At 47.4% G+C, this 11,839-nt stretch overlaps 1 protein-coding gene across 2 annotated transcripts in view; it reads left to right on the top strand.

Annotated features, from left to right (window-relative positions):
* The first annotated feature begins 8,962 nt into the window (after positions 1 to 8,962).
* The window catches only part of LOC115125741 (synaptopodin 2-like protein), a 65,985-nt gene continuing 63,108 nt past the window's right edge, over positions 8,963 to 11,839 (top strand). For both annotated transcript variants that reach the window (XM_065019982.1, XM_065019981.1), the window contains exon 1: positions 8,963 to 9,129. The gene's annotated coding sequence lies outside the window, so the exon portion shown is untranslated. The remainder of the gene's footprint in view (positions 9,130 to 11,839) is intronic.

Raw genomic sequence — 11,839 nt, forward strand, 5'->3', positions numbered from 1 at the left:
ATAGCCTCCACATTGACTCTGTACCGTAACACCCTGTATATAACCTCCACATTGACTCTGTACCGTAACACCCTGTATATAGCCTCCACATTGACTCTGTACCGTAACACCCTGTATATAGCCTCCACATTGACTCTGTACCGTAACACCCTGTATATAGCCTCCACATTGACTCTGTACCGTAACACCCTGTATATAACCTCCACATTGACTCTGTACCGTAACACCCTGTATATAGTCTCCACATTGACTCTGTACCGTAACACCCTGTATATAACCTCCACATTGACTCTGTACCGTAATACCCTGTATATAACCTCCACATTGACTCTGTACCGTAATACCCTGTATATAACCTCCACATTGACTCTGTACCGTAATACCCTGTATATAGCCTCCACATTGACTCTGTACCGTAATACCCTGTATATAACCTCCACATTGACTCTGTACCGTAATACCCTGTATATAGCCTCCACATTGACTCTGTACCGTAACACCCTGTATATAGCCTCCACATTGACTCTGTACCGTAACACCCTGTATATAACCTCCACATTGACTCTGTACCGTAATACCCTGTATATAACCTCCACATTGACTCTGTACCGTAATACCCTGTATATAGCCTCCACATTGACTCTGTACCGTAATACCCTGTATATAACCTCCACATTGACTCTGTACCGTAATACCCTGTATATAACCTCCACATTGACTCTGTACCGTAATACCCTGTATATAACCTCCACATTGACTCTGTACCGTAACACCCTGTATATAACCTCCACATTGACTCTGTACCGTAATACCCTGTATATAACCTCCACATTGACTCTGTACCGTAACACCCTGTATATAACCTCCACATTGACTCTGTACCGTAATACCCTGTATATAACCTCCACATTGACTCTGTACCGTAACACCCTGTATATAACCTCCACATTGACTCTGTACCGTAACACCCTGTATATAACCTCCACATTGACTCTGTACCGTAACACCCTGTATATAGCCTCCACATTGACTCTGTACCGTAATACCCTGTATATAACCTCCACATTGACTCTGTACCGTAATACCCTGTATATAGCCTCCACATTGACTCTGTACCGTAATACCCTGTATATAACCTCCACATTGACTCTGTACCGTAACACCCTGTATATAGCCTCCACATTGACTCTGTACCGTAATACCCTGTATATAGCCTCCACATTGACTCTGTACCAGTACCCCTGTATATAGCCTCCACATTGACTCTGTACCGTAATACCCTGTATATAGCCTCCACATTGACTCTGTACCGTAATACCCTGTATATAGCCTCCACATTGACTCTGTACCGTAATACCCTGTATATAGCCTCCACATTGACTCTGTACCGTAATACCCTGTATATAACCTCCACATTGACTCTGTACCGTAACACCCTGTATATAGCCTCCACATTGACTCTGTACCAGTACCCCCTGTATATAGCCTCCACATTGACTCTGTACCGTAACACCCTGTATATAGCCTCCACATTGACTCTGTACCGTAACACCCTGTATATAGCCTCCACATTGACTCTGTACCGTAACACCCTGTATATAGCCTCCACATTGACTCTGTACCGTAATACCCTGTATATAACCTCCACATTGACTCTGTACCGTAATACCCTGTATATAACCTCCACATTGACTCTGTACCGTAATACCCTGTATATAACCTCCACATTGACTCTGTACCGTAACACCCTGTATATAACCTCCACATTGACTCTGTACCGTAATACCCTGTATATAACCTCCACATTGACTCTGTACCGTAACACCCTGTATATAACCTCCACATTGACTCTGTACCGTAATACCCTGTATATAACCTCCACATTGACTCTGTACCGTAACACCCTGTATATAACCTCCACATTGACTCTGTACCGTAACACCCTGTATATAACCTCCACATTGACTCTGTACCGTAACACCCTGTATATAGCCTCCACATTGACTCTGTACCGTAATACCCTGTATATAACCTCCACATTGACTCTGTACCGTAATACCCTGTATATAGCCTCCACATTGACTCTGTACCGTAATACCCTGTATATAACCTCCACATTGACTCTGTACCGTAACACCCTGTATATAGCCTCCACATTGACTCTGTACCGTAATACCCTGTATATAGCCTCCACATTGACTCTGTACCGGTACCCCCTGTATATAGCCTCCACATTGACTCTGTACCGTAATACCCTGTATATAGCCTCCACATTGACTCTGTACCGTAATACCCTGTATATAGCCTCCACATTGACTCTGTACCGTAATACCCTGTATATAGCCTCCACATTGACTCTGTACCGTAATACCCTGTATATAACCTCCACATTGACTCTGTACCGTAACACCCTGTATATAGCCTCCACATTGACTCTGTACCAGTACCCCCTGTATATAGCCTCCACATTGACTCTGTACCGTAACACCCTGTATATAGCCTCCACATTGACTCTGTACCGTAACACCCTGTATATAGCCTCCACATTGACTCTGTACCGTAACACCCTGTATATAGCCTCCACATTGACTCTGTACCGTAATACCCTGTATATAACCTCCACATTGACTCTGTACCGTAATACCCTGTATATAACCTCCACATTGACTCTGTACCGTAATACCCTGTATATAGCCTCCACATTGACTCTGTACCGTAACACCCTGTATATAACCTCCACATTGACTCTGTACCGTAATACCCTGTATATAGCCTCCACATTGACTCTGTACCGTAATACCCTGTATATAGCCTCCACATTGACTCTGTACCGTAATACCCTGTATATAGCCTCCACATTGACTCTGTACCGTAATACCCTGTATATAGCCTCACTTGTTATTTTACTGCTGCTGTTTAATTATTACTTGTTACTTTGATTAAATGTTTTCTATTTTTTACTTGACATTTATTTAAAAAAAGATCTTAACTTATTTTTTGAACACTGAGAGAATCTGGTTTGAGGTCAGTGATAAAGTAGTCTACAGTACTACTGCCAAGAGATGAGCTATAGGTGTACCTACCGTAGGAGTCCCCTCGAAGCCTACCATTGCCTATGTACATACCCAGCGTGCAACAGAGCTGCAAGGAGTTGTGTTATGTTGTCGTTATGTTGTCATAGTTGTGCCTAGGGGGGCATAAGGAGCAGACCAGACCAGAGGAGATGTGTATGATTTTTATCAGAGCAGGCCAAAGTTCAGGTTGTGTCACAAATTCCCTATGTAGTGCACTACTTTTGACCAAAGCCCTATGTAGTGCACTATATAGGCAATAGGATGCCATTTGGGACACAGACTCTCTTCTGCATGGTAGAGGGAAGGATCTAGCTGACTGGTGAGGGAATGAAAACCAGATCAGTCAGTTAGGAAATTCCACCCTCCCCCTCTCTCTCTCTCTCTCTCTCTCTTTCACTCTCTCTCTCCTTGAGCAGGACTCTCCCTTCTCTTCTCTCTCTCTCTTTCTCTGCAGCAAAAGCCCCCTCTTTCTTCTGATGGAATGTGTGCTAGCATTTCCCCTCATCTCGCTCCCTCGCTCTTTCATTATCTCTCCCACACACACAGCTGCCCCTATGAGAGGAACACCAGCAGAGATGGAAAGAGAGAGAGAGATGGAGAGAGAGAGAGAGAGATGAGAGAGAGAGAGAGAGAGAGAGAGAGAGAGGGAGAGAGGGAGAGGGAAAGAGAGAGAGAGAGAGAAAGAGAAAGAGGGAGAGAGGGAGAGGGAAAGAAGGAGATGGCGGGAGAGAGAGAAATCCATTGTTAGAGAGATGGAGGGAGGGAGATAGGTGAGATTATATATTGAGGGAAGGAGAGACAGAGGTGAAGAAGTGGGTCAGAGAGTGAGTGAGTTCAATATGGGAGGGAGGAAAAGAGGAATGATTGGGAGAGGGAGAGAGGTATGGAGGGAGTTGGGAGGGAGGTGGGTTGGGAGAGGGAGGGAGGGAGGTATGAGGGAGTTGGGTGCGGAGAGGGATTGAGGGAGTTATGGAGGGAGTTGGGTGGGGAGAGGTAGGGAGGTATGGAGGGAGTTGGGTGGGGAGAGGGAGGGAGGTATGGAGGGAGGGAGTTGGGTGGGGAGAGGCAGGGAGGTATGGAGGGAGGGAGTTGGGTGGGGAGAGGGAGGGAGGTATGGAGGGAGTTGGGTGGGGAGAGGGAGGGAGGTATGGAGGGAGGGAGTTGGGTGGGGAGAGGCAGGGAGGTATGGAGGGAGGGAGTTGGGTGGGGAGAGGGAGGTAGGTCTGGAGGGAGTTGGGTGGGGAGAGGGAGGTCGGTCTGGAGGGAGTTGGGTGGGGAGAGGGAGGGAGGTATGGAGGGAGTTGGGTGGGGAGAGGGAGGGAGGTCTGGAGGGAATTGGGTGGGGAGAGGGAGGGAGGTATGGAGGAGTTGGGTGGGGAGAGGGAGGGAGGTCTGGAGGGAGTTGGGTGGGGAGAGGGAGGGAGGTCTGGAGGGAGTTGGGTGGGGAGAGGCAGGGAGGTCTGGAGGGAATTGGGTGGGGAGAGGCAGGGAGGTCTGGAGGGAATTGGGTGGGAAGTAGCAGGGAGCTATGCTCAGATTTAATTTTAAAAAGTGCTATTTGAAAACAGTAATCATACCACACATAAAATATTTCAAATCTGCACCAATTTTCAATATAAATAGCTGATAGACATCGGAGTGGCCAGGTGCAGCGGAGAGGCCAGGTGCAGAGGAGAGGCCAGGTGCAGCAGAGAGGCCAGGTGCAGCAGAGAGGCCAGGTGCAGCGGAGAGGCCAGTTACAGAGGAGAGGCCAGGTACAGAGGAGAGAACAGGTACAGCAGAGAGGCCAGGTACAGAGGAGAGAACAGGTACAGAGGAGAGAACAGGTACAGAGGAGAGAACAGATACAGAGGAGAGAACAGATACAGAGGAGAGAACAGGTACAGAGGAGAGAACAGGTACAGCAGAGAGGCCAGGTACAGAGGAGAGAACAGATACAGAGGAGAGAACAGATACAGAGGAGAGAACAGGTACAGAGGAGAGGCCAGGTGCAGCAGAGAGGCCAGGTGCAGCGGAGAGGCCAGTTACAGAGGAGAGGCCAGGTACAGAGGAGAGAACAGATACAGAGGAGAGAACAGGTACAGAGGAGAGAACAGGTACAGAGGAGAGAACAGGTACAGAGGAGAGGCCAGGTACAGAGGAGAGAACAGGTACAGAGGAGAGAACAGGTACAGAGGAGAGAACAGGTACAGAGGAGAGAACAGGTACAGAGGAGAGGCCAGTTACAGAGGAGAGGCCAGGTACAGAGGAGAGAACAGGTACAGAGGAGAGAACAGGTACAGAGGAGAGAACAGGTACAGAGGAGAGAACAGGTACAGAGGAGAGGCCAGGTACAGAGGAGAGAACAGGTACAGAGGAGAGAACAGGTGCGTCATTGCGCATTAAAATAACATGATCCTACCAATACTAGCCTACAACACCACAATTCAACGAATAAGTTCTTGCATTATTGTTTTCAAGTAAGTACAATATCTTAAAAAATAAATGTAAAATGTATTTCACCTTTATTTAACAAGGCAAGTCAGTCAAGAACAAATTCTTATTTACAATGACGGCCTAGAAACAGTGGTTAACTGCCTTGTTCAGGCTAGAACGACAGATTTTTATTGAGTAACAATTGAGTACAATTCCTGTCTAGGCTGTAAACTGCAGTGAAAAATGTCATTTGAATAATAATGAATGCAAAAGATTGTTGAATGTTTCATTCATTCCACTCCGGTCAGATTGTAGATAGACACAGTAGCAGGCCTGATGCGTTGTCTGTTACAGATCACCGTTCTCCCAATTCATCCTGCGGCCACATAGGCCTCTGTTCCCGGCAGGCCCAGTTAACATACGTTCCCGATCCGAGCAGCTATTCCTAGAACGTATTACCTCAATATAGTCTAAATATTACGTGGGGACGTGGGGACGGGGGGACGGGGGTGACGGGGGACGGGGGACGGGGGGTGACGGGGGGACAGGGGGACGGGGACGTGGGGACGGGGACGGGGGGACGGGGGGGACGGGCGGCATTTTTTGTTGTTGTTGTTGACATCTTGAGTTGGACGAATACCCCACCCCAAACCAAGTAAATGTTGAACTGTCCATTAAGATATTACTACAGCCCATGGAGTCCTGGTTAAATGTACACTCAGAAAACAGGTGCTACTGCAGAAAACAGGTGCTACTGCAGAAAACAGGTGCTACTGTAGAAAACAGGTGCTACTGCAGAAAACAGGTGCTACTGCAGAAAACAGGTGCTACTGTAGAAAACAGGTGCTACTGTAGAAAACAGGTTCTGCTACTGTAGAAAACAGGTGCTACTGTAGAAAACAGGTGCTACTGCAGAAAACAGGTGCTACTGCAGAAAACAGGTGCTACTGCAGAAAACAGGTGCTACTGTAGAAAACAGGTGCTACTGTAGAGCACGCTACTGCAGAAAACAGGTGCTACTGTAGAAAACAGGTGCTACTGTAGAGCACGCTACTGCAGAAAACAGGTGCTACTGTAGAGCACGCTACTGCAGAAAACAGGTGCTACTGTAGAAAACAGGTGCTACTGTAGAGCACGCTACTGCAGAAAACAGGTGCTACTGTAGAAAACAGGTGCTACTGTATCAAGAACCTAAAAGGTTATTCGGTTGTCCCCTTATGAGAAAGCTTTGAAGAAATACATTTGGTTCAAGGTAAAAAATTTATAAAAAACTTTTGCAATCCTTATCGGTTCCATGTAGAACCCTTTCCGCAAACGGTTCTACATGGAACCCAAAAGGGTTTTTACTCGTAACCAAAAAAGGTTCTACCTGGAACCAAAAAGGGTTCTTCTATCGGGACAGCTGACGAAACCTTTGGAGACCTTTTTCCAGAGTTTTTCAGCCGAATGAGTTCCCTACTTTCCTAAGACTACTGTTAAAGTGTGAATGACTAGGTAGGTTCAAACCTCTGTCTCTTGCGCACCACAAGGCTGTGTTAGCCCGCTGAGCTAAATCCTAGACGTTAGCTTGGGACGCTAACCCAAGTATTCAGGAGTGAAGTCATGTTACTCATCGTGTGAGCACGGTTCGAAGTTACACCCATTGTACTCTCACACCTTGGCCCCAAAAGAGACCAAGCCCACTGTCCAATGGTGTCCACCGTAGTCCGTATGAAAGGCCTTGGTTTCACAGTATTTCAAAGAGGCTGTCAAATTTCACAGCCCGGTGCAATGCAACACGCGGTAAAGGAAGAAGACTCGTCTAAGGGTCAGGATATGTTTGTGTGGAACAAACTCCCTCACGACGCCAGGACAGCGGAGTCAATCACCACCTTCCGGAGACACCTGAAACCCCACCTCTTTAAGGAATACCTAGGATAGGATAAAGTATACCTTCTCACCCCCCCCTCCCCCCTTAAAAGATTTAGATGCACTATTGTAAAGTGGCTGTTCCACTGGATGTCATAAGGTGAATGCACCAATTTGTAAGTCGCTCTGGATAAGAGCGTCTGCTAAATGACTTAAATGTAAATGTAATGTAAATGGGTCGTTTGTAAATAATGCTGACATCTTTGAATGTCCCATAAATTTGCCTATACCACAATATAGCAGTGGGATACTCCACAATACATGACACGCTGTTTGCTAATGTTCTCTGTGGCTCTTTCAAGTGGTTACTGTGTAAATCTTAGTTCTGTGACAGTGAGCTATAGCTTGGTCACAGACCTTTGACCATAGAAGTTAGCAAGAGAGCACAAAGATCTGGAACCAGGCTAGGACACAGAGAGAGAGAGAGAGAGAGAGAGAGAGAGAGAGAGAAAGAGAGAGCTGACTAAAGATCAGAAGAGACCAGCCTGAATTACTGTCCTCATCTCAACCTTCAGCTGAACCTTCTCATGTATAACTAACTATGAATTACTGTCCTCATCTCAACCTTCAGCTAAACCTTCTCATGTATAACTAACTATGAATTACTGTCCTCATCTAAACCTTCAGCTAAACCTTCTCGTGTTTTACTGACCATGCCTGTGTCCCAAACGACACCCTGTGCCCTACAAAAGGCCCTGGTCAATAGTAGTGCACTACAGGGTGCCATTTCAGAACCAGGCCATGAGTTGTTGTGATGGTCTTTCTCCCCTGTCCCATGCCTGCTACATCTAAACCTGTAAGGTCCTTCTGTCCTATGGACTATGTCTGTCTCCTGATCTAAATCTCCAGGGGAAATATTCCTCTGGCCTCGACGGTGAGTTCTCAGTAAGAGAACCATGTAAACAACTGGCTCTTTAAGGCTTGGTCCTTTGGTACCACTTCAGTGTTACATTTCCTTGCATGTGTATATATATATATATTTCCTTCTTTCTTTCGGCAGATTCTTGTCCTTGAGCTTTTTTTGGAGGGAAAAACGGGGTTGAAAGAGAAAACATGCGGGGATGGAGAGAGGAGAGGGGGCTTCCTCTTAGATCTCCCCCCCCCAATACATCCCGGTGTTGAATATGAAAATATATCATGGTGTAATGTGTTCAGTATGCAAGCTTGAAGAAAACCATATGAACAGGAGGCCAGACAAAGAGCCTACTGTGCTCCAAGTACGACTACCCCCCCCCCCTCTCCTCTCCCCCCTCTTTTTCCTCTCTGTCTGATTCAATCGAGGGAGCTGGAGGAGAGAGAGAGAGTGAGAGAGAGAGAGAGAGAGAGAGAGAGAGAGGGAAAGAGAGAGTGTGAGAGAGAGAGAGAGAGAGGGAAAGTGAGAGAGAGAGAGAGAGAGTCCTGCTCAAGGAGAGAGTGAGAGAGAGAGAGAGAGAGTCCTGCTCAAGGAGAGAGTGAGAGAGAGAGAGAGTGAGAAAGAGAGTGAGAGTGAGAGAGAGAGAGAGAGAGAGAGAGAGAGAGAGAGAGAAGGAGGGTGGGTTGGGGGAATAGAGAGATTCCTACTCAGAGAGAGAGAGAGAGAGGGAAAGAGAGAGTGAGAGAGAGAGGGAAAGAGAGAGTGAGAGAGAGAGAGAGTCCGTCCCAGAGAGAGGAAGAAGGGGGAACTCTGAGGAGCTGAAAGGGGGCAGTACAAACTAGCCGTGAGCCTCTCACACACCGACCCACCGGAATACAGGTGAGCTGCAACCACCATACAACTACTCTACAGCTGCTATCTTTTATACAGGAATGTTCTACAGTTCAGCTTGTAACGCATAGATTAGACTTTTTGGCACAGTGACTGTTTTGCTGCATGTGGACTTGTACTTTGAGTTTTACTTATAGTCAATTATGTTGATGTGTCAGTTGTTAGCCTACCTCTCTGAGGGGGGGAATGGACAGAGTGCATGGGACTACAAGGTAAAATAATATATTCAACAAATGGGGTAAACATGAACTTTGAAATGTCAACTTTTGAACTAACTGATGACAAACATCTGTCGGTTGCCGTTTAGTCACTTTCCATTCGTGCAGGTTGTAGTCTGCAGGTTTGCAGAGGGGGCTGGTTAGCTGGTGGCTACATTAGCACTGCGGTCAGCTAGAGCTGTCACTGATAGACTAGCCTATTGTCTTGACTGTGACTGTGTGGAGTCTGGATGTGGCCAGCCCTGGTTAGAGACTTAGAGTAGAGGTGTATTGTCTTGAATGTGACTGTGTGGAGTCTGGATGTGGCCAGCCCTGGTTAGAGACTTAGAGTAGAGGTGTATTGTCTTGAATGTGACTGTGTGGAGTCTGGATGTGGCCAGCCCTGGTTAGGGACTTAGAACAGAGGTGTAGAGTATTGACTGTGACTGTGTGGAGTCTGGATGTGGCCAGCCCTGGTTAGAGACTGACAGCAGTGATGTAGAGTATTGACTGTGATTGTGTGGAGTCTGGATGTGGCCAGCCCTGGTTAGAGACTTAGAGTAGAGGTGTATTGTCTTGACTGTGACTGTGTGGAGTCTGGATGTGGCCAGCCCTGGTTAGAGACTTAGAGTAGAGGTGTATTGTCTTGACTGTGACTGTGTGGAGTCTGGATGTGGCCAGCCCTGGTTAGAGACTTAGAGTAGAGGTGTATTGTCTTGACTGTGACTGTGTGGAGTCTGGATGTGGCCAGCCCTGGTTAGGGACTTAGAGCAGAGGTGTAGAGTATTGACTGTGACTGTGTGGAGTCTGGATGTGGCCAGCCCTGGTTAGAGACTTAGAGTAGAGGTTTATTGTCTTGACTGTGACTGTGTGGAGTCTGGATGTGGCCAGCCCTGGTTAGAGACTTAGAGCAGAGGTGTATTGTCTTGACTGTGACTGTGTGGAGTCTGGATGTGGCCAGCCCTGGTTAGGGACTTAGAGCAGAGGTATCGTGTAACATTAGACGAGCGTATCAGATGAAGGGTTCGCCAGCTGGAGACTGTATTGTCTTACCTTCCTGTGATACAGCAGGTGAGGACCAGTATGTATATGAGAGGAAATAACAGTCTTTTGTTTTGCCATACGTTACCATACAAATGATTTATTAGAGACACAACTTATTCATGACGTTGCATGAATTCGACATATGAGTCGGTGTAACACAACAAATGTATTCAGTCATCTGTATTGACAGGGAAAAGGGGGGACAGGGGGGGGATAACTAGTCAGTTGTACAACTGAAAGCATTCAACTGAAATGTGTCTTCTGCATTTAACCCAAACCCCTCTGAATCGGAGAGGTGCGGTGGGGGCTGCCTTAATCGACATCCACGTTTTCGGGGCCCGGGGTAACAGTGGGTTAACTGCCTTGTTCAGGGGAACAGTGGTTTAACTGCCTTGTTCAGGGGAACAGTGGGTTAACTGCCTTGTTCAGGGGAACAGTGGGGTTAACTGCCTTGTTCAGGGGAACAGTGGGGTTAACTGCCTTGTTCAGGGGAACAGTGGGGTTAACTGCCTTTTTCAGGGGAACAGTGGGGTTAACTGCCTTGTTCAGGGAACAGTGGGGTTAACTGCCTTTTCAGGGGAACAGTGGGGTTAACTGCCTTGTTCAGGGGAACAGTGGGGTTAACTGCCTTGTTCAGGGGAACAGTGGGGTTAACTGCCTTGTTCAGGGGAACAGTGGGGTTAACTGCCTTGTTCAGGGGAACAGTGGGGTTAACTGCCTTGTTCAGGGAACAGTGGGGTTAACTGCCTTGTTCAGGGAACAGTGGGGTTAACTGCCTTGTTCAGGGAACAGTGGGGTTAACTGCCTTGTTCAGGGGAACAGTGGGGTTAACTGCCTTGTTCAGGGGAACAGTGGGTTAACTGCCTTGTTCAGGGGAACAGTGGGGTTAACTGCCTTGTTCAGGGAACAGTGGGGTTAACTGCCTTTTCAGGGGAAAGTGGGGTTAAGTGTTCAGGGAACAGTGGGGTTAACTGCCTTGTTCAGGGAACAGTGGGGTTAACTGCCTTGTTCAGGGGAACAGTGGGTTAACTGCCTTGTTCAGGGGAACAGTGGGGTTAACTGCCTTGTTCAGGGGAACAGTGGGGTTAACTGCCTTGTTCAGGGGAACAGTGGGGTTAACTGCCTTGTTCAGGGAACAGTGGGGTTAACTGCCTTGTTCAGGGGAACAGTGGGGTTAACTGCCTTGTTCAGGGAACAGTGGGTTAACTGCCTTGTTCAGGGGAACAGTGGGGTTAACTGCCTTGTTCAGGGAACAGTGGGGTTAACTGCCTTGTTCAGGGGAACAGTGGGTTAACTGCCTTGTTCAGGGGAACAGTGGGTTAACTGCCTTGTTCAGGGGAACAGTGGGTTAACTGCCTTGTTCAGGGGAACAGTGGGTTAACTGCCTTGTTCAGGGGAACAGTGGGTTAACAGCCTTGTTCAGGGAACAGTGGGTTAACTGCCTTGTTCAGGGAACA

Source organism: Oncorhynchus nerka, linkage group LG6 (assembly GCF_034236695.1).
Source record: "Oncorhynchus nerka isolate Pitt River linkage group LG6, Oner_Uvic_2.0, whole genome shotgun sequence".
Classification (NCBI taxonomy): Eukaryota; Metazoa; Chordata; class Actinopteri; order Salmoniformes; family Salmonidae; genus Oncorhynchus; species Oncorhynchus nerka.